The sequence below is a fragment of the Chiloscyllium punctatum genome, chromosome 17 (genome assembly GCF_047496795.1).
Source record: "Chiloscyllium punctatum isolate Juve2018m chromosome 17, sChiPun1.3, whole genome shotgun sequence".
Taxonomy (NCBI): domain Eukaryota; kingdom Metazoa; phylum Chordata; class Chondrichthyes; order Orectolobiformes; family Hemiscylliidae; genus Chiloscyllium; species Chiloscyllium punctatum.
In genome coordinates this window covers 47,774,939-47,796,322 of record NC_092755.1, presented here as the reverse complement: position 1 = coordinate 47,796,322, position 21,384 = coordinate 47,774,939, and the positions used below count along the sequence as shown (strand labels likewise).

At 42.5% G+C, this 21,384-nt stretch overlaps 1 protein-coding gene across 6 annotated transcripts in view; it reads left to right on the top strand.

The window, feature by feature from the left end:
• pisd (phosphatidylserine decarboxylase) overlaps positions 1–21,384 on the top strand; it is a 101,627-nt gene that overhangs the window by 30,488 nt on the left and 49,755 nt on the right. The window contains exon 1 of one of the 6 annotated variants that reach the window (XM_072587077.1): positions 13,717–13,817. The exons of 4 other annotated variants lie outside the window; for them this stretch is intronic. The gene's annotated coding sequence lies outside the window, so the exon portion shown is untranslated. Of the gene's footprint in view, positions 1–13,716; positions 13,818–21,384 lie in introns of those variants that run through there. One more of the 6 variants, XM_072587083.1, reaches the window with a different exon arrangement.

The following is a 21,384-nucleotide window of genomic DNA, read 5'->3' as shown; positions in this document are numbered from 1 at the left end:
TCCTTGTGGTGGTGGTAAGTTGGAAATCTCAGCATACTGAGTGTAACAATAAAGGAATAGTGATTTATGTCTGGGTCAAATTGCATATCACTTGGAGGGAAAATTGAAGATGTTCTATTGGAGTGCTATTCTTGTCCAGCTTAACAGTCCTTACATGGAAGGTGCTGCTGAATTGCTGCCATGTATCCTAGGGATGGCAGACACAACTGACGCGGTACGCTTAGTTGATCTGAAAAGTTTTGGGGTTTTTTTGATAAATATGAAGTTAGAAATTGAGTACTTTAAACATTACCAGCATTGGGCACTACCAGTACAGGTGAATGCTGAATACATCTCCCTTACTCTAACCAAAATAAACTTCATTGGAAAGAATGTAATGATGTACATCTCTTTATTTATTTACACCAATAGTGTTTTATTTTTCTTTCTTTCCCCACTCTTTTCTTTGACCTCAAATTATGGAGCATTTGATGATATGAAGTCTCAGTAATAATGGTGGCAATGCCTCCAAACTTGTATAGGACTTTAACCAGTAGAGAAAGGGGATAGCATTTCATCTCACCATGTGTGTCTGTTGTTTGTTATACCTTGTGTAGTTGCCCTTGTACACAGAGTTTTAAAGTGTCAATGTGGATGGCATCAGTAGCTAAATTTGCTGATTTGATGTCTGAGGTATTGTACCACTTGCCTCTGTTAGACTGAAGTTAATAAACTTTCTGTCAGGCTATCCCTTTATATCAATTCTGATTACAGTACAATCCAGCTGGTTGCTGTGTTATGGGAATTTTCGGCTATAATGTAAGGTGAAGTAATTTGTGCTTAACAAAATAGTCCCTACTTAGTGCACCTGCCAGCTATTTCCCTGTTTTTGCTATTTTTACAATCTTATTTTTGCACCTTTTACTTAATACTGTAGTTTGAGTTTAAAAATGGATCCTGTTTGTATTTGAGGTTAACTGTGATTGGAGCTCATGACAGAAAATATCCAGCACCAACTGTGCAGTTTAACTTTCAGAAGCAAGTAATTTACAGTAGCAACAATACAAAACATGTACTATAATACCATGTAAGACTGAACAACACAGTGTGGCACTGGAAAAGCGCAGCAGGTCAGGCAGCATCCGAGGAGCAGGAGAAGTCGATGTTTCAGGCAGAAGCCCTTCACTTGGAATGTTCCTGATGAAGGGCTTATGTCCAAAATGCTGAGACCCCTGCTCGAATGCTACCTGTCCAGCTGTGCTTTTCCAGCACCACACTTTTAAACTCTGATCTCCAGCATCTGCAGTCCTCACTTTCTCCTGTACAGGACAATATGATATAAATGTTCAGTACTGTCCATAAAGTGTTAGTTTATCTTCATAATTCAACTATTCTCCCATTGAGGAAATAGTGGGACAATGGAAGACCTAATGCTACAGTGCCCATTTAAGGGAAATTTGTAAGCCAGGCACTAAGACCCATTCCCCTCCCCTCCCTTTGTTTGTCTTCCCCAGGAACCGTTTCCTCTGAGACACCTTGGTCCACTCTTCCCCTGCAACAGCCGAAGGTGTAACACCTGCCTATTTCTCCTTCGTCCCTCCTCAGTATCCAAGAGCCCAAACCCACCTTCCAGGTGAAGCAGCACTTTACCTGCACTTCATACAATCCAGCCTCCTGCATTCGCTGCTCACAGTGTGGTCTTGTCTACCCTGGGGAATTGAAGCACAGACTGGGTGGTCACTTCACAGAACATCTATGTTCTGCCCACAAACAAATACCCCAAGTTTCCAGTTGCCTGCTATTCCCTTCTTCCCCCCAGCACCCCCCTTCCTTCGCCACACCCCCCCCCCCCCCCCCGCATTCCCTGTCTCAGGCTTGCTGCAGTGCTCCAGAGAAGCTCAGCACAAGCTGGAAGAACAGCACCTCATTTTCCGCTTGGGAACCCTACTGCCCTCTGGACCTGATATAGAGTTCAATCATTTTAAGGCCTGAACTCTCCCATGTCCTAGCCCCACACAGTAGGCCTTGTAATCACATAGTCTGCAAATACACATTACCTAATGTTAGCCACTAACAGTCTCCATTAACGGCTATTCACCCTCCTAGCCAGATCCTCTCCTTTGTCTGTTCAACTGCTCTTCTCTCTCTTTGGGTTCTATCCCCACCTATCGTTTACTCCTTACCCCCTCCTCCTACCTTCTGCATCTACAGAGGAACCTCGATTATCCGAACCAGATGGGCGGGCTCTATTTCATTCCAATAAATGATTATTCAGTTAATTGATTCAATGCCTCTCCTCTGGGGCTCGGAGTTTTCTGAAGTCTCCGTTTTCTTCGCTCTGCCTGCCTTGCTCTCACGCGCGCTCTCTCTCTCTCTCTCTCTCTCTCTCTCTCTCTCTCTCTCTCTCTCTCTCTCTCTCAGGGTTTGTTTCTGAACAGGGGCACATATGTGTGAAAGGGACCTGCAGCATTGCTGACACCCCTCCAATCAGTGCAATGGGATTGAGCACTTACTATGTTCTCTCCCTGTTCAGGAGACAAGGCAACATCGTGCGTGAGCCTTTGCCCCTGCCCTAGCTGATTTTTGTTTTTAATTTTATTTTTTTTTCCCCACCCCCCCTCCCCAAAACCCGGTCCAACCTCACCCCTGTCCACCCTGACCCACATTCCACCCCATCCCCCTGCACCCTGCCTGTCATCGCCCCTCTCCAGGGCAGCCAGACTGGACACCAACAGTAAGACTGCTGCTGCCTTTGCGGGGGGAGGTGAGTCTCCAAATTGTGTGCATGTCTACACACATAGCCTCACACACGTTTTACTGCAATATTTTGACAAGTTGCACCTTTGCCCTGTACAGGAAAATATTGGAGAGATTATTGCGGGTAAGGGGGTTTAGGGTACACCCCTGTGTGGACCCCAAGGGAAAATGTGGAGAGGGAGAGGGAGAGGGAGAGAGAGAGAGGGCGGAAGGTCAGTCATTTGGAGATAGTGCTTGGGCTCCCATCGATATCCAGGACTGCTCTTGGCAGCGTTTTCAGTAAGCATTTTGAATCATTGTAAACAAAAGATGCGATTAGTGTTTTGGTAACACCTCTTTGATGTAATGATTCTATTGAGACCTTCTGATAATTGATATTTGGATAATTGAGATTCCTCTGTAAACTGAAATTTTCTTAGCTACTATCAGTTATGAGGAAGGGTCACTGATTCTGAAACATTAACTGATTTCTCTTCACAGATGCTGCCAGATTTACTGTGCTTTTCTAGCAACCTATGTTTTGTTTCTGATTTACAGCATCCACAGTTCTTTTTGGTTTTTACTAAGCAATCTCTAATCAAGTAAATTGCAGAAAGTCTAATGGAACCATTGAACCCAGAAAGATTCTCATGTTCTCCGAGTTTCTTTGAAATGAGTTGTCTGTTATAAGCAAAAACAGCAGTGTTGTGTCAGTAGCGCAGATTCTTATTGTTATAGATTTTATTTCACAGAATTGTAAATGCGAAAGTAAATACAGAAATTCTAAAACCTTAAGCTAAATGCAGGAACTACTTTATTTACAAAACAGTGTGCTTCCAATTAATTTTGTCTGAACTGCTTTAAAATGTAGCTTGATATGTGTGCTAAAATGGTGTAAAAATGCAAGTCTTCTATAACTCTTCACCACTTGAGGGTTGGTAGAACCTTTGTAATTGTAGAATTAGTTGATTGTAACAATTAACAGCGTTTATCAGAATTCTCTCATGCGTCAGAGATTATCATTTTGTTCAGCCATTTTAGATTTCAACAAAGCAAGTTGAATCCATCCCTAATTAAAGTTACCAGCGCTTTTGTTTATATTTATTTCAAAACAGTAAATTACTACAAATAGATTTATGAAATAACACACACAAAATGGTTAATCCCCTGACCTTTATGCTAAACTATATTGATTCAGAATGCATGCAGCTGAGCCTTTTTGTGAGTGTAAACACAAAAAGCAAATTCAGTTTATGCCCCATCCCTTGGTTAGACAGAGTGGAGTATTACTCTAGTCCAATATTCCGTAACTCATGACACCCAAAGAGCACCTGCAAAAATTACTCAGCACAGAAGGAAGCCAGTCAGTCCATTGTGTCTATATTGGCTCTTTACAAGGTGAATTAATCATCGTTCTTAATATCCTTCCCTCATACCCTGCAAATCTTTTCTTCTTTACCAATGCTCTAACTTCCATGCTTCCCCTTTTTATAGCACTATTAGTTTTCTTGCCACTTTTGTGTCCTATTTGCTTAAATATATATAAATATAACATGACTCAGTGGGTCAATTGGCTTTCGTCTGTGCTGTTGCAGAATGTCATGGTGCAGTGCAATCTGCAACCATTGATAGCCCCTCTCTCATGTGCCTAGGTGACCATACTCCCAGGCTGTTCTATCATCACTCAACATTCTTTTCAAAATGTATGCTCCCATTTGTACTTTCACACTTATTTTCTAACTGGTGCAACAATAATGAAAGAGTATAAACCTTGACTGACATTCTTTCCTTCCCTCTACCCTCTCCTCCTTACTGCACCCACCATCCTTTCCCCTGTCACCTGTCCTTGTCGCCCTCTTTCATCCCATCCCAGTCACTCTCTACCCGAGCCCCCCTGCCCTATCACACTCTCTTCGCCTCACCTCACCCATCCTGTTGTGCTTTTCTTCCCGCCCCACCACCAACCTTGTGCCCTCTCCCTATCTCCATTTCCCCCTCCACCCTGGTTCGAGTCCCTGCCAGTCCAATTGCAGTGGCTTTCTTGTGCCCTGGCCAAGACCTAATTCTGCACTGGCCTTGATAGAGTAATGTTGAATGCATACATTGGAGCCAAGTATCAATTGGTTTGAGACTATCAAAACCCATTTCATTTAATCACGTTAGAGCTGTCCGAGCGAAAATGCTTTCATTTCCTCAGTCAGACAAGTGTTCAAAGTCCGGTCCAGAGGTGAATTAATTAATACATCGCTCAGTTAAGTATTAAGTTTCCTGATAATTTATATCTCCAGTAGTGACCTTGAATTGATGGAAATGAAACCTTTCAATAGTCCTTTTTTTTAATCATTTACATCACAGCTTCCAGTATGTAAATACATTCCTACATTATCTCCTTTCTTTAATCTGAATTTGGAAGAAATTAATTTATATAGAAAAACCTGATGTTCATATAGACGAAGATCCCAATTTTGGGTGTTGGTCTTTGCTCCCATGAGAAGTTTGAACAGTTCATCTACTTCACCCACACCTTCTATCCTTACCTCAAATTCACCTGAATCAATCTGACACCTTCTTCCCCTTTCTCGACCTCTCCGCCTCCATCTCTGGCACCCAACATCTATTTCAAACCTGTCAGCCCATATAGTTACCTTGACTACACCTCACTCTCACTTGCTGTCGCTCGCGCTCAACTCTCTCAACCCCATCCCAAAAAATACGATCCTGTACTCCCAATTCCTCCACCTCTGCTATATCTGCCCCCAGGATGAGCAATTCCACTCCTGGACATCACAGATATCCTCTACTTTGAGGACTGTTATTTCCCCTCCCCTGTGATTAAAAATGCGCTCAACCACATCTCCTTCATTTCCCACACCTCTGCCCTCAAACCGCACCCCCCACCACAACAAAAATAGAGTCCCCAGGTCCTCGCATTCATCTCACTAATCTCTGAATCCAGCTCATCGTGCTCTGCCATTTCCGCCACCTGCAGACTGACCCCACCACCAAAATGATATTTCCTTCCCCACTCCTATCCACTTTCTGCAGAGACCGTTCCCTCCATGACTCCCTCGTTAGGTCCACCCACTCCTCCAACCTCTGCTTCACCCCTGTGACCGCAGAAGGTATAACACCTACCCTCACACCTCCCCTTTTACCTCCGTCCAAGGCCCCGAAGAATCATTCCAAGTCTGGCAGAGATTCACCTGCATTTCCTCGAACCTGATTTATTGCATATGTTATTCTCGATGTAGTCTCCTCTACATCAGAGAGACCGAACGCAAACTTGGAGACTGGATCATGGAACTTAAATGGTCTGTACACTTCACCTTCTGGGTGCCAGACATTTCAATTCCCCTTCCCACTCTCCTGATGACATGTCCATCCTGGGCCACCTCCACTATCAAAATAAGGCCATGTACGAACTGGAGGAAGAACACTTCAACTTCTGCCTCAGAAGCTTACAACCATATGACCTTAACATATAATTCACCAGCTTTCAAATCTCCCTGCCCCCACCTCATCCCAAGTACGGCCCTCCCTCTCTGCCCAGCTCCCTTAACCTGACCTAGCCTGTTGCCACCCCGCTGACCCCCCATCCCCTCCCACTATTTATTTCTGAGCCCCCTTACCCGTTCCCAGTCTTGATGAAAGGTTCTGATGTGAAATGTTGACTCCCATGCTCCTCTGCTGTTTGCCATTCCGGGGTTTTTCCAGCTCCACACTTTATCGATTTTGCCGTGTGGTTACCTAACTCAACAATTTCAGGCATGCTGTCGTTAGCCTCAGGGGCTCTGAATTTGGCACAGGAACATTTTTTCTCCTGATCATTAAACATCCTAAGTCACCCCACAGGAGTATAATCAAATAAAGTTTCACACCGGGCCACCTGGATATTAGTGTGAGTGGAGGTACTTTTTTTTAAGGAGACTCTGATGGAAGGAGAAGCTGGGAGCTAGGAATATAGAGAGGCTTAAGGAGAGAATCTTGTTGTTCAGGGTCCAATAGGCCAGTAGTGAAGTGGTAAAAATCTAGATGTGCAAGAGGACTGATTTGGAGGAGCTCTTGGATGTCAGCAGAAATTGGATAAAGTCAACAGGAAGGAGCAAATTGATGGATTTGAAACTCAGGCTAAGAAGGCTGAACAGGTGGGGGCTATATTCCCTGGAACATTGGAGACTGAGGAATGACCTTACAGAGATTGATAAAATCATGAGGGGCATGTCTAGGCTGAATAGCCAAGGTCTTTTTTCCCAAGTTAGCAGAGTCCAAAATGAGAGGGCATAGCGTTAAGGTGAGAGGGGAAAGATTTAAAAGGAATCTAAAGATGGGGGCAATGTTTTCATCCAAAGAGTGGTACGTGTATGAAATGAGCTGCCAGAGGAAGTGATGGAAGCTGGTCCAGTTACAACTTTTATAAGGTATCTGGATGGGTATATGAATAGGAAGGGTTTAAAGGGATTTAGACCAAATGCTGGCAATGGGACTAGATTAACTTAGGCTATCTGGTCAGCATGGACAAATTGGGCCGAAGGGTCTGTTTCCGTACTGTTCAATGATTCTGGTAAGTTTAAGTTCTAGGTATTGCTGGGCCATGTTGTTTGAAGATGCCACCTTCTGAAACTTCTCCCTCACCTGTGGGGTGGTGACCCTTAGGTTTAGTTCACCACCAATTGCCCCCTAACCAGAGAGCAGTCTATGGATCTCTGGCAATTCTCATTTCACTTCACGCAGTGTAGGCCAATAAGCATGGGCGACATTCATGTACTGTATCTTTTTGTTAAAAACTTTGATATAGAGGTTTATAAAATCACGAGGGGCATGATTTGGAGATGCTGGTGTTGGACTGGGGTGAATAAGTTAAAAATCACACATCAGGTTATAGTCCAACAGATTTAATTGGAAGCACTAGCTTTTGGAGCGCTGCTCCTTCAGGTGGTTGTGGAAGAGACAATTGTAAGACACAGAATTTATAGCAAAAGTTTACAGTGTGATGTAACTGAAATTATACATTGAAAAAATACCTTGATTGTTTGTTGAGTCTTTCATCTGTTCGAATACCATGTTTCATATGTAAATCACAAAACTATTTTTTAGAAGTTACGTTCTTAGGTTAACAATTGGTGTTAGCCAGATAATAGGTTGAAGGTGTTAGCCCCCTGTGTTCTCTGTCTCTGCCTGGGGTGGGAGAGTCCAGAACCACAGGGCATAGGTTCAGGGTGAGAGGGTAAAGATATAAAAGGGACCCAAGGGGCAACTTTTTCACACACAGGATGGTGCATGTATGGAATGAGCTACCAGAGGAAGTGGTGGAGGCTGGTACAAATACAGCATTTAAAAGACATCTGGGTGCGTATATGAATAAGAAGGGTCTAGAGGGTAATGGGACTAGATTAGGTGTGATATCTGGTTGGCATGGGCGAGTTGGTCCGAAGGGTCTGTTTCCGTGCTGCACATAGAACATAGAACATTACAGCGCAGTACAAGCCCTTCGGCCCTCGATGTTGCGCCGATCAAAGCACCCCTAACCTACACTAAGCCACTATCCTGCATATACCTATCCAATGCCTGCTTAAATACCCATAAAGAGGGAGAGTCCACTACTGCTACTGGCAGGGCATTCCATGAACTTACGACTCGCTGAGTGAAGAACCTACCCCTAACATCAGTCCTATATCTACCCCCGCTTAATTTAAAGCTATGCCCCCTTGTAATAGCTGACTCCATACGTGGAAAAAGGTTCTCACTGTCAACCCGATCTAACCCCCTAATCATCTCGATGACTCTAAGTGAGGATGCAGAGGAAGTGATTGTATTCCCGACCAGAGTTAGCACTTTGAAAGCAAGGGGAAATATTACAACAGCATTATCAGGAAGTAGTGACAAATCTTAGTGTGGAATCTCCAAGAGGTGATCAAATAAAGTATATATGATGGCTAAAGTTATATAAAATGTTAGACTTTTAATGGATTTCATAGGGTAAATGCAGAAAAGGTATTTCTCCAATGGACAAGGAGACACAAACTAGAGCTAGAAAAGGGGACAAGTTTTTCTCACATTGTGAAAATCTGTATTGTATCAAAATACAACTACATTAAGGAGAAAAAGGTAACAACTAGGGAGAAATAGGGCTCCTTACTTGGCAAAACCGCCAATGTGTGGAAGTGCAGGAGATGGGGGAGATACTAAACGAGTGTTTTGTTTGTGTTTACTGTGGCAAAAGATATGGAAGATACAGAATGTGGGGAAATAAATGGCAACATTTTGAAAAATGTCCATGTTACAGAGCAAGAGGTGCTGGATGTCCTAAAATACATTAAGGCGGGATAAATCCCTGGATCTGATCAGGTGCATCCCTTACCTCTGGGAAGTTCGGGAAGTGATTGCTTGGCCCCTTGCTAAGATATTTGTATAGGTAGTTCTGAAATGAGGTGTATTTTGGCAGTGCAATTTGGCTATAACATTGCTGAAGAATTAGAGGAGTATAATTTGGAGAATACTTACCTCCGTTGGCAATAGTGTGATGCTGGTGACGCTTCATTCTGTGCACAGGCCAGTGTACGTGCTGAAATTTCTGCACACGTGCCAGTGTTCATTCTTTTCTGCAAAAGAGCCTCACATGTGATGTCTAAGCCGGTCTTCATGCTGTTCTGTGCACGTCCTGACATCATTGTGCCATTTTGCGTTAGCACAATGTCAGCGCCAAGACCAGTGCCTTTTTACAGATGTGCGATGTGAGCTCTGGTGTATGGGCTGTCCTGCATATGTGCTGATATCAGCTGCCAACAGAGCAGCTTTCTGTGAGAGGTACTGTATAGAGAGCAGTTTTCTTGCATTTTTTAAAAACGTACTGTGTTAAATTTACTTTTGTTAATAAGTATAATTTCAACCTTCATTCAGGCTGTGGTATACTTTGCATTAGATGTTTGGTGATTTTTCTTTTGAGTGATCATGAGGTTTTTTTTTTGCTGGTATGCCCCAATCCCACTTTTCCCATCAGCCTCATTATTTTTAAGTGATTTTCAATTCAGCGAGGTTTTGCTATAACGCACTTCTGGCGTTATAGGAGAACTACCTGTATCATCAATAACTACAGGTGAGGTGGCGGAAGACTAGAGCTTGGCCAACGCACCACTACTTAAGAAAGATAGTAAAAAAAAGCCAGGCAACTATAGATCGGTGAGCCTGACATCGGTGCTGGGCAAGTTGTTGGAGTGAATCCTGCATGTATTTGGAAAGACAGGGACTGAGTAGGGATCATCACTATGGCTTATTGTGTGGGAAGTCATGTCTCACTAAGTTGAGATTTTTGAAGAAGTGATAAAGAAGATTGATGAGGACAGAGTGGTGGACGTGATCTATATGGACTTCAGTAAGGCGTTCGACAAGGTTCCACATTGGGGACTGGTTAGCAAGGTTAGATCTCACGGAAGACAGGGAGAACTATCAATTTGCATATAGAACTGACTCAAAGGTAGAAGACAGAGGATGGTGGGGGAGGGTTGTTTTTCAGGCTGGAGGCCTGTGACCAGTGGAGTGCCACAAGGATCGGTACTGGGTCCTCTACTTTTCATCATTGATATAAATGATTTGGATGTGAGCAAAAGAGGTATAGTTAGTAAGTTTGCAGATGACATCAAAAGTGGAGGTGTAGTGGACAGCAAAGAAGGTTACCTCAGTGTTATTTATATGAATGTGAGGTGCTAAGTTTTGGAAAGGCAAGTCAGGGCAGGACTTAAACACTTAATAGTGAGGTTCTGTGGAGTGTTGCTGAACAAAGAGACCTTGAAGGTCTGTAGTTCCTTGAAAACGGAGTTGTAGGTAGATAGGATAGTGAAGAAGGCTTGCTTTTATTGATCAGTGCATTGAGTATAGGAGTTGGGAGGTCATGTTGTGGCTGTACAGGACATTGGTTAGGCCACTGTTGGAATATTGTGTGCAATTCTGGTCTCCCTGCTATAGGAAGGATGTTGTGAAACTTGAGAGTTCAGAAAGGATTTACAAAGATGTTGCCAAGGTTGGAGGGTTTGAGCTATAGGGAGAAGCTGAATAGATTGGACCTATTTTCCCTGGAGTGTTGGAGGCTGAGGGGTGATCTTGTAGAGGTATATAAAATCATGAGGGGCATGGATAGGGTAAATAGACAAAGTCTTTTCCCTGGATTGAGGAATTCCAGAACTGGAGGATATAGGTTTAAGGTGAGAAGGGAAAGATTTAAATGGAACCTGAGGGGCAACATTTTCACACAGGGTGGTGCGTGTATGGAATGAGCTGCCAGAGGAGGTGGAGGCTGGCATAATTGTAGCATTTAATAGGTATCTGGATGGGTATATGAATAGGAAGGGTTTAGAGGGATATGGGCCAAATGCTGGCAAATGGACTGGATTGATTTAGGATATCTAATCAGCATGGATGTGTTGGACCAAAGGGTCTGTTTCCCTGCTGTACATCTCTGACTCTATGGCTGCATGAAGGTGGAAGAGAGAAAGGAGAAAAAATTCACTTTTTGTGAAATAATGACTCCTTGGTCCAAAAGGTTGAGATGTAGAACTCTGCTGATTACTGAAGATACAACCAAGAGGTAGTAGAATGGTGGCTCAGTTGTTAGCACTACTGCCTCAGTGTCAGGGACCTGGGTTCAATTCTACCCTTGAATGACCGACTATGCAAACTCATTGTCTGCATGGGTTTCCTCCAGGTGCTCCAGTTTCCTCCCATTGTACAAAGATGTGCAGGTTAGATTGGCCATGTTAAATTGCCCACAGAGTCTAAGTTGATTGGTGTATGTGGAAATGTGGGGATAGAGAATAGGGGCTGGGTCTGGGTGGGATGCTCGATGGAGGGTCGATGTGGACTCAATGGACTGAATGGTGTTTTTTCATACTGTTGGGACCCTATGAAGAGAACCTATGGAATTGCATTGTTTGGTTTACAAAGGTCTTTGTGTAAAACAAATGTTGTAAAGCATATTTTCAATCTGGCATGAATGAAATATGGAACCTTAAATGTGTGATAGGTGCATAGGAGCAGGAGTAGGACATTCAGCCCCGTGAGCCTGTTCCACCATTCATTTCGATCATGTCTGATATGTAGCCAAACTTTGTATATCTGCCTTTGGCCTATATTCCTTAATACATTTCCTTAACAAAAGCTAATCTATATTAGATTTAAAATTAACAACAAATGGAGCATTCACTGCTGTTTCTGGAAGAGAGTTCCAAACTTCTTCTACCCTTTGTCAATAGATCTTTAATACAGTTCTCCACTCTCATTCAGTTGCTTCTTAACAACTTTGTATGAGTAAAGCTGTTGTTTCAGTTGCTTGGGATAATGCCTCATCACATCCTGTCACCAGATACAATCTCATTGTGGGATGTTGACATCGTAAATGCTGAGCTGTCCGATTTTCTGTTTCTGTCATTTAGTGCTCCCGGATATTTCTGTATTGTAAATTAAAAACTGAGTTCATGCGTTTTTTTTAAAAGGTAAATCTTTACTTTTCAAACAACTGATATGTCCCTTGGTTGCTAGTGCTCTATTCCAAGCCTGCTGCTGTTCTGAGTGTGAAAATTTCTATTTATTAGAGCGCAAAAGTGTTGCAGTGAAAATCCATATGTACAGAGCACTATTACAATGCAAGAAAAGAGAATGTGTTAAGGTGCAAATAGGGATGGCACCTCCTAGTATTTCATGGTGTTCGCCTGGACTTAAGTATTCTAATGAAACTTTTGGGATGTGGCATTAATTAATGCATAAAAGTTCAGACCTCATTTACCATTAGATACATTTAATTCTAGACCTTTTGGAATATGTCCAAGGAATTTGTATCTGATGTTGAGTTGTACAGTATAAAAAAAGCCACTCAGCCCACCATGCCTGTGGCCACCTCTTTGAAAGAACTGTACAAATATTTCCACTTGCTTGTTCTTTCATCCTGCCTATTCGTTCATTTTTAAAAATCTATCCAATTCCCTTCAGTGGGAGCAGGTGGAAGGAAAGTTGATTCATCAGAGACAGCGCACAAATCTCAAATACCTCATCTGCCTGATACGTCAAGCTGGCATGTGGTAGGGTCTACAGGTTGCATTGTTCTTGTCAGCCATCTCCCAAGCCATTTGGCAACAAGTCATCCTCAATCCAGGCAGGCTGACTAAGAGGAGAACACTGTTTGATTGAAAGGTCACACTGCAATGATTCATTAAGATTCCTTAGCATATTCCAAACCCACAACTACTTCTGACTAGAAGAACCAAGGCAGCAGGTACGTTGAAATGCACTGCCTGCAGGTTCCCCTATGTGCCACTCACCATCCAGACTTGGAAAAATATTGCATTCATCCCTGGAATTTCCCCTCTAAAAGCAAATGGATTGCCGCAGATTAAGGAGACAGCTCAACACCACCTTCTCGAGTCCTGATGAAGGTCTTTTGCCCAAAACATTGATTTTCCTGCTCCTCAGATGCTGCCTGACTTGCTGTGCTTTTCCAGCACCACTCTAATCTGGATTCTGATTTCCAGAATCTGCAGTCCTTTTGCCTACCACCTTCTCAAGGGCAATTAGAGATGGGTAATACGTTGCTGATCCAGCCCATGTCCCTGAGTTAATAAAAAAAAGCTTTGCTTGTTGAAAGATTAATAACCGAGTGAATGTGCTCATTTCACAGGTCTTATGACCTGTAGGAAGGTGGGATTTTTGAGGTCGCTTGTAGTAACTGTCACAGTTAGGTAACAGTGTTTTTAGGGATGGGAATTGACCAGAACTCTTCATAGGAAGAGCAGCCAATTGATCTACAAGTGAAACTTATGACCTTCAAGGAGCAACTTTGAAAAGAAAATGGAAATGTTAAATAAGCTTGAATTTGTTTTCTATTTAGTAGATGTAGGATAATAGTTTGGGTGCAAGAGCCGGGGTGATTTTTTTTTAAAAAGTGCTTGCTATCTTGGCATTTCCTGGGCAAAACCGCGATAGCTGAGATGAGAAGAGGGGCTGTCTGCATGAAAGTAGGAGGAGAGCATTCTCTTCCTCTGTCTGACACACAGCAAGCGGCTCAGGGCTGTTCAGTCTCCCTCTGGTGTTAGTGCTACACTGGATACGGCGGAGCGTGGGTGAGTCTGACTGCCGGCACCGGCCATCCCTTTGGAAAATAAGAGAGCCCCAGGGTTGGCGGTAGCGAGGGTGGGGTTGCAGCTAAGGAAGCCCTTTGAATAAAGACAGAGAAAGAAAGAGCTTAGTGTTATCCGAGAGTGGGGTTGGGGGGGACTATTCCCTCCGCCCCTTTCCCCCCAACATTTCTGACAGAACAAATAAGACCAAATGTCTTCAGAAACGCCGCAGGCTTTTTTTTCTCTGGAAGGAAAATTAAAATTGAACTGAGGTGTAAGCACTTTTGAAATACCTTTGTTTTTAAAAAAAATATATAAAACAGCTACGTTCAAAATGGTGACATTGGAAATGCTGATTCTCGTCAGCTATTGTGTGCACTGAACAAAGAGGCTGTTTAATAGTTTATACTTGAGACGGGGTTTGGGGAAGGGGGAATGATTAGTCAAAAGCGGAATATTTATCAGGTAATCGACTGAAATCGCACGGTTTATTAAACGATGGCGCGATGGTAACGTGAAAATTAACACTGTGAAAAACGAGTAATTCAAAGTAGGTTTCTGAATGCACTCTGTGTCGTGTCCTTTGGGTTGGGTTGTGTAGCCGCCTGCACTCTACCAAGAGATTGGTTTGAATGAGGAAGGCTGGCCATTTGGTTTCGCCCTTACAGAATACCGGCACTGGGCACCCCCCACCGTCAGAGCATCCGGCTGCTTTCTTGCACTAACCCCACTGTCTGTCACCCTCGGGAATCCTGCATTGACTGTTCCCAGTGCTGACCCTTTTGCCCTACGGTTGAGCCATGTTTGAGAATATTGTCCCCTCCCCCATGTGCATTTTTAAGTGTGTAACAGCTGTTAATCTCAGGTTTCCCTTTCCAAAGCATTCATTCTCTGCTCTCTCAGACTATACAGAAACTAGCAAAATGCCCCTTTTTGATATCTCCAGACAGCAAAGTCATGCTCTGCAAAATTACCATAACTGTGCACTGAATATTCTTGTTCCCTAATATATCTCAGGCTACCACAGCTCTTGCAGGGTTCTGACAATAACTACCATATATAAACGAAAATAACAAAACGTTTGTTCAGATTACAACTATTGTTGAGATGCAACAGACAATTTTGACAATATTTTCCTGTCATTTATTCACTTGTTCATCTTAAATAAATGTACTTAACCATTACTAGGTCTACAATGAGGTCTGATGTTGTGATGCATCATTACTTATGAAGACTGGAAAAGAGAGATTGCAGGGACACATGAGATAATTCCAGTAGCCAAAATAATTAATGAGAAATGCAAAATGTGACCATTCCCAGTGAAAAAAGATGCTGTTGAAAGTCAAGGAATGTCGGAGTCTCATTTAAAAGTGGTAATACCCTAAAGCTGAAATGAAACATTGAAGCAATCCAAAATCCAATGTTTGTGAGCAAAAGCTCATTGGTGTACCCTAGAACTATGGGAAGCTAGGGAAGTGATTGCTGCCCCCTCGTCGAGATATTTGTATCATCAAGAGTCACAGGAGAGGTGCCGGAAGACTGGAAGTTGGCTAACGTGCCACTGTTTAAGAAAGGTATTAAGGGCAAGCCAGGGAACTATAGATCAGTGAGCAAGTTGTTAGAGGGAATCTTGAGGGACAGGATGCACATGTGTTTGGAAAGGCAAGGACTGATTAGGGATAGTCAACATGGCTTTGTACGTGGGAAATCATGTCTCACAAACTTGATTGTTTCTTCAAAAAACTCAAAGAGGATTGATATGGGCAGAGCGGTAAATGTGATCTATATGGACTTCAGTAAGGCATTCAACAAGGTTCCCCATGGGAGACTGGTTAGCAAGATTAGATTTCATGGAATACAGGGGGAGCCATCCATTTGCATACAGAACTGCCTCTAAGGTGGAAGACAGAGGGTGGTGGTGGAGGGTTGTTTTTCAGACTAGAGACCTGTGACCAGTGGAGTGCCACAAGGATCGTTGCTGGGTCCACTACTTTTCATCATTTATATAAATGATTTGAATGTGAGCATAAGAGAGATAGTAAGTTTACAGATGAACAAAAATTAGAGGTGTAGTAGACAGTGAAGAAGGTATACCTCAGAGTACAACGGGATCTTGATCAGATGGGCCAGTGGGCTGAGAAGTGTCAGATGGAGTTTAATTTAGATAAATGTGAAGTGCTGCGTTTTGGAAAAGCAAATCCGAGCAGGACTTATACGCTTTATGGTAAGGTCCTGGGGAGTGTTCCTGGACAAAGAGGTTCATAGTTCCTTGAAAGTAGAGTCGCAGGTAGATAGGATAGTGAATAAGGCGTTTGGTCTTTTTTTTACTGGTGAGAGTATTGAGTACAGGAGTTGGGATGTCGTGTTGCGGCTGCACAGGATATTGGTTAGGCCCACTGTTGGAATATTGCGTGCAATTCTGGCCTCCTTTCTATCAGAAGGATGTTGTTAAACTTGAAAGTGTTCAGAAACAATTTACAAGGATGTTGACAGGGCTGAAGGATTTGAGCTATTGGGAGAGGATGAATAGGCTGGGGCTGTTTTCCCTGGAGCATTGGAGGCTGAGGGATGACCTTATAGAGGTTTATAAAATCATGAGGGGCATGATTAGGATAAAAACAATCTTTTCCTTGGGGTGGGGAAGTCCAGAACTAGAGGGTCTAGGTTTAGAGTCAGAGGGGAAAGATCTAAAAGGGAGCCAAGGGGCAACATTTTCATGAGAGGGTGGTACATGTATGGAATGAGCTGCCAGAGGAAGTGGTGGAAGCTGGTACAATTGCAACATTTAACCAACATCTGGATGGATATATGAATAGGAAAGGCTTAGTGGGATGTGGGCCAAGTGCTGGCAAATGGGACTAGATTAGGTTAGGTCAGTTGGACTGTAGGGTCTGTTTCCAAGCTGTACACTCTATGATTGCTGACCGATCTTGTGCCAGCAATTTTTGACAAGATTTGTAGCTCAGGTTGATGATAAGCATGTAAGTTAGCTCACTGAACTGAAAGGTTTGTTGTTAGATGTTTCGTCACCATACTAGGTAACATCATCATCAGAGTCCCTGGTGAAGTGCTGGTGGTATGTCCCGCCTCTCTCTCTTTGTAGGTCTTGGTTTCTTAAGGTCTTGTGCCAGCTACTTTCTTCAAATTAATAACCTTTGTTGAAATATCTATCCTGATGAAGCAATTCTGAAATGTGATTCTTTAATCAGTGTAGCGGTGGCAGTTGATATGAATTCCATAACCACATAATTCATTTTAATTGCCAGTATGTGGCTTGTGACTCTTAATTTAAAGTGTGACTCAATTGATAACATTCACTTTGAGTCAGAAGGTATAGGTTGAAGTCTCGATGCAGAAACTCAGGGCTGACATTAGTGAGGGAGCACAGCTGTGTTGGCAGTGCTGCTTTTTGAATGAAATGCTGAACTGCCTGACTTGGGGGTGCGATGTAAAACTTCCAGAGCACAGCAGACACGTTCTCCCAGGGGCCTGGTCAAAGTTTATCCTTCAACCAACAGCACTGAAACTGATAATCTGGTCAATATTACACTTTTGTGAGTGTAGACCTTGTTATACACAAATTTTCTGCTACATTTCTTGCATTGTGGCAGTGACTCAGCTGTAATGTACTTTGAGACATGCTGAAGACATTGGAACCTTTGCATCTTTCAGCCTATATAGCATCCTTCTGTCTACCTGCAGAACCGTTCTGTAGCAGGTGTAACTTACATTTAATTAGTGCCTTTAATGTCGTAAAATGTTTTTGAGTGCTACACAAGCATGTTATCATGTGATATTTAATATTTAAAACCCTGTAAAATATCAGATTTTAGATGTCATTATAAAGAAGTGGAAAGATGGAGTGGTTTAGGGCAGATAAATGCATGATTGTTGTTGGTGCGTCAGAGGAAATTGGAGATGTGTAGAAGGCTGCAATTCAAGGAGCTCAAAGATTTTGGAGGGTTTTGGCGGCTGCAGGATGCCATAAAGACAGAGAGAAGCTAGATTAAGGAGCGCTTGAGAATGTTAAAATGGAGGCATTGTTGGGCTGGGAGCCACTGCTGGTCAGTGGGCACAGTTAAACAGGACTTGTCTTGAATTATGCATCCAGAAAAGATTTTGGATGAGCTGAAGTTTCTAGAAAGTGGAAGATGGAGGCCTGGTCACAAGGTCATTGGAATATCACTTTCATATTCTCCATGCTCGGTCCTGATTTGTAAGGACAGAATCTAAAAGTGTTTCTCTGAATGCTTTCATGATTGAGTGCAAAAGCAAAGCATCTACCACTGTGATAAGTGGAAATCTTGGTAAGAACAATCATTGTTATCACAGAGGATTCAAAAAACCAACCTTTAATTGATTTAAAGGCAGTGAATTTGTCACAAAATATGTCTGTGTTTTTAAAAACCCTTCCAGCCACAATTCTTTTAATGCAGTGCTGTCTTATGTAGCTTGAGTAATTGTGGAATGCATGAATGGTGTTTATTCACAGTACAGTCTTTGAAGTGAAATAGTAAAAGAATTATGTTTTCTTGATCTAATAATAAACTTAGATAATAGTGCTGGCTGTGAATCTTAAGGAAAGCCAGTTTAAACAAACTTGTAGCTTGTTACAAAGTTCCAAGTTTCTAGAAAATTGCCCTAATCATGCATTCTGATCTGGTGGATGTGAGCTTATCATAATGTAACAGAATGCAATGGAATGGAAGAAATATTTGGATGGGAAAGTGGGAATCATCAACACTCATCTCTTGGGTTTCTGTGCTGTCCTTGCATCCTTTGATTTTGAGTTCAGTCCAGTTGGGTCTTTTGGTCACGTTCTCATGGTCGAAAGGTTGTTTGTTTGAGACCCATTCTAGGGACTTGATTAGAATTTAGAATGGTACTCCACTGTTGTAAAAGTCTTTTGGATGAGTGATTAAACCAATGCTGCACCTACATCTCAGGCAGCCATCAATAAATCTTTGTGCCATTTTGACAAAGTACTGGGTGTGCTGGCCAAAGTGTGTCCTCAGTCAACATCACAAAACCAGATTATCTCTCTTTTGTTGGTTGTGGGACCTTGCTTTATGCAGAAGCATCTTGTGTGTCTCCTCAGTGACTACACTGTAAAAGTGCTTAATTTGCTGTAAAGTGCTTCGAAATGTTCTGAGATCATTAATGGGGCCATATTCATCCAAACTCTTTCATTACAATGTCTCAGAATTTGAAGTAAAGCTTGTCTTCACAGCAACTCATGGGTTAGATTCCATCTTCCTGTAGGACCTCTCTTGATATTAACGTTGGGGAGGGCCCCAAAGCACTTCTATTGAAAGCAATGATTAATCTGGGGTCTGATCAGGAGCCAGCCTTTTATAGGAGTGCTCATTATTGTTTCCAAAAGTACAAAGACTCTTGCTGTTAATTCTTCGTGATGTTGCATTTCCCTTGTTTTTTGGTTAATGATTACTTCAGGTTTCTCCTGGCTGAGGTGGCTTTGTTGGCCCTCTTGATAAAAAATCTCCTCGATTAGAGCTCATTTGCATTAATGCTTCATGAAGACTCTGGTTTGGTATCTGAAGGAAATTAATACAGTGCTGGTTGGAAATATAGAGATTTAATCTGAGCAATGCATTTTAGGTATCTCCAATTTAGTGAAGGTAATGTTTACATTTGGAAGGGTTAACAAAAGCTAGCAATAGATATTCACCCTGTATCAAAAGTTGAATTAAATTTAATAGAAATTATATTTTTAAGTTAATGTGACTTTTTATTTAAAAAAATCTTGGGGTTCCCACAAGGATGTATATGATTGGATTAGAGTTCCTACAGTGTGGAAACAGGCCCATTGGCCTAATCAGTCCACACCGACCTTACCAAGAGTAACCCACCCAGATCCAATTCCCTCTGACTAATGCACTTAACACTTTGGGCAATTTAGCGTGGCCAGTTCACCTGACCAGCACATTTTTGGACTGTGGGAGGAAACCGGAGCACCCGGAGGAAGCCCACGCAGACACAGGGAGAAAATGCAAACTCCACACAGATAGTCACCCGAGGCTGGGATTGAACCTGGGACCCTGGTGCTGTGAGGCAGTAGTGCTAACCACTGAGCCACCATGTTGCCCAAATTGCTAAACAGAAAACTGCTGTTCCTTATAAGGCTAATCGCTCAATCAGTTCTGCCGGGCAAGACCTGTTCGGCAAACAAGCAACCAGATTCAAATCAACTGCATTGCTCAAAAGTTGGGGTCATGCCTGAGGACTTCCAGCAGGTCCTGGAGTGACCCCAAAGCATTCCTGTCAAAAGCAGGCATACTCGTCAAAATTCAGGCTGGTCATCAAGCAAAGTAGAAAAAGGCTCATGTGTTTCATTGCCTTTCCACATCTTGAAGTTTTGTCAGAAGAATGCAGAGATAAACTCAGGACATTGAGGGAGCGTGCCAACCTCTGGACAGTGCATCTGCCCAACCCTTCCTTTATCTGTATGTGACACTGTGCAGGTTGTGCTTTGAACCTTTCAGCCATTCCCACTCTAATTCAACCAGAGTGGAAATAATCAATGAGGTAAAAACAATGACTGCAGATGCTGGAAAGCAAATACTGGATTAGTGGTGCTGGAAGAGCACAGCAGTTCAGGCAGCATCCAACGAGCAGCGAAATCAGATTTCGCTGCTCGTTGGATGCTGCCTGAACTGCTGTGCTCTTCCAGCATCACTAATCCAGAGTGGAAATAAGTCATCCTAAAAACCAAGGGAATGTCTTAGAAGAACCATCTCTTGGTCACCATGCTAAAGTCCCAGTACTAAATAAAGTGAGTTGCTGGTTGGCTTCCCATGAAGGGTGTGTTTCCAGACAGTCTTCTGTTGCCAATAGTATTACTGAATTCTTCTAATAATTACTACAGAATCTTTGTTCCACTGATTCTCAGCCAGAGCTTAGCTGCTCCATTGTTGAATCTCAATACTGATTTACTTCTGAGCAAATTCCTACCAGTGTGTTTAAAGCTTTCATAAAAGCTTTTTATGGGTCCTATCTTTCTGTTTTAAAATAAATAAACTTCATCAAATTTTGGAAGATGAGAATTAAAAACTGACTTTAATTCTTGCCAGTTTTAACATCCATCTGTGCAATTTGAAAGAAGGTGTAGACCATCCTGCACTGTCTGTTAATTGCTTTCCTATGACTATACAGTCACCGGGATCATCACATCTCATGTTTGCACTTGTTGCGGTGTTTTGCTGTAAGGAGTGGTTGAAAGTGACTCAATTCCACCTTTTTAAGGGACACTTCAATAAATTTGTAGGAGAGGGCTGAGCTGCAATTGGATTTAATTTAAATTAATAGGTCTCATAGTCTCTTTTCATTCTGTTGACTTTGATAGAAAGTAGTGGATGGTGAAAGAGGAAAAGGGAGATGATGTGCTGTTTATGATTCCCATAGCCTTTCAGCACTGGAGCTTTCCTCACCTTATACCTTGGTCCCTTGTAGATTACAGGATAAAGATAAATTGCTATGATTATTAAATAACTCGATCATTGTATTATGGGTCCGCCAGTTTTGTAATAAATGCACTAGATGGATTTCCTGT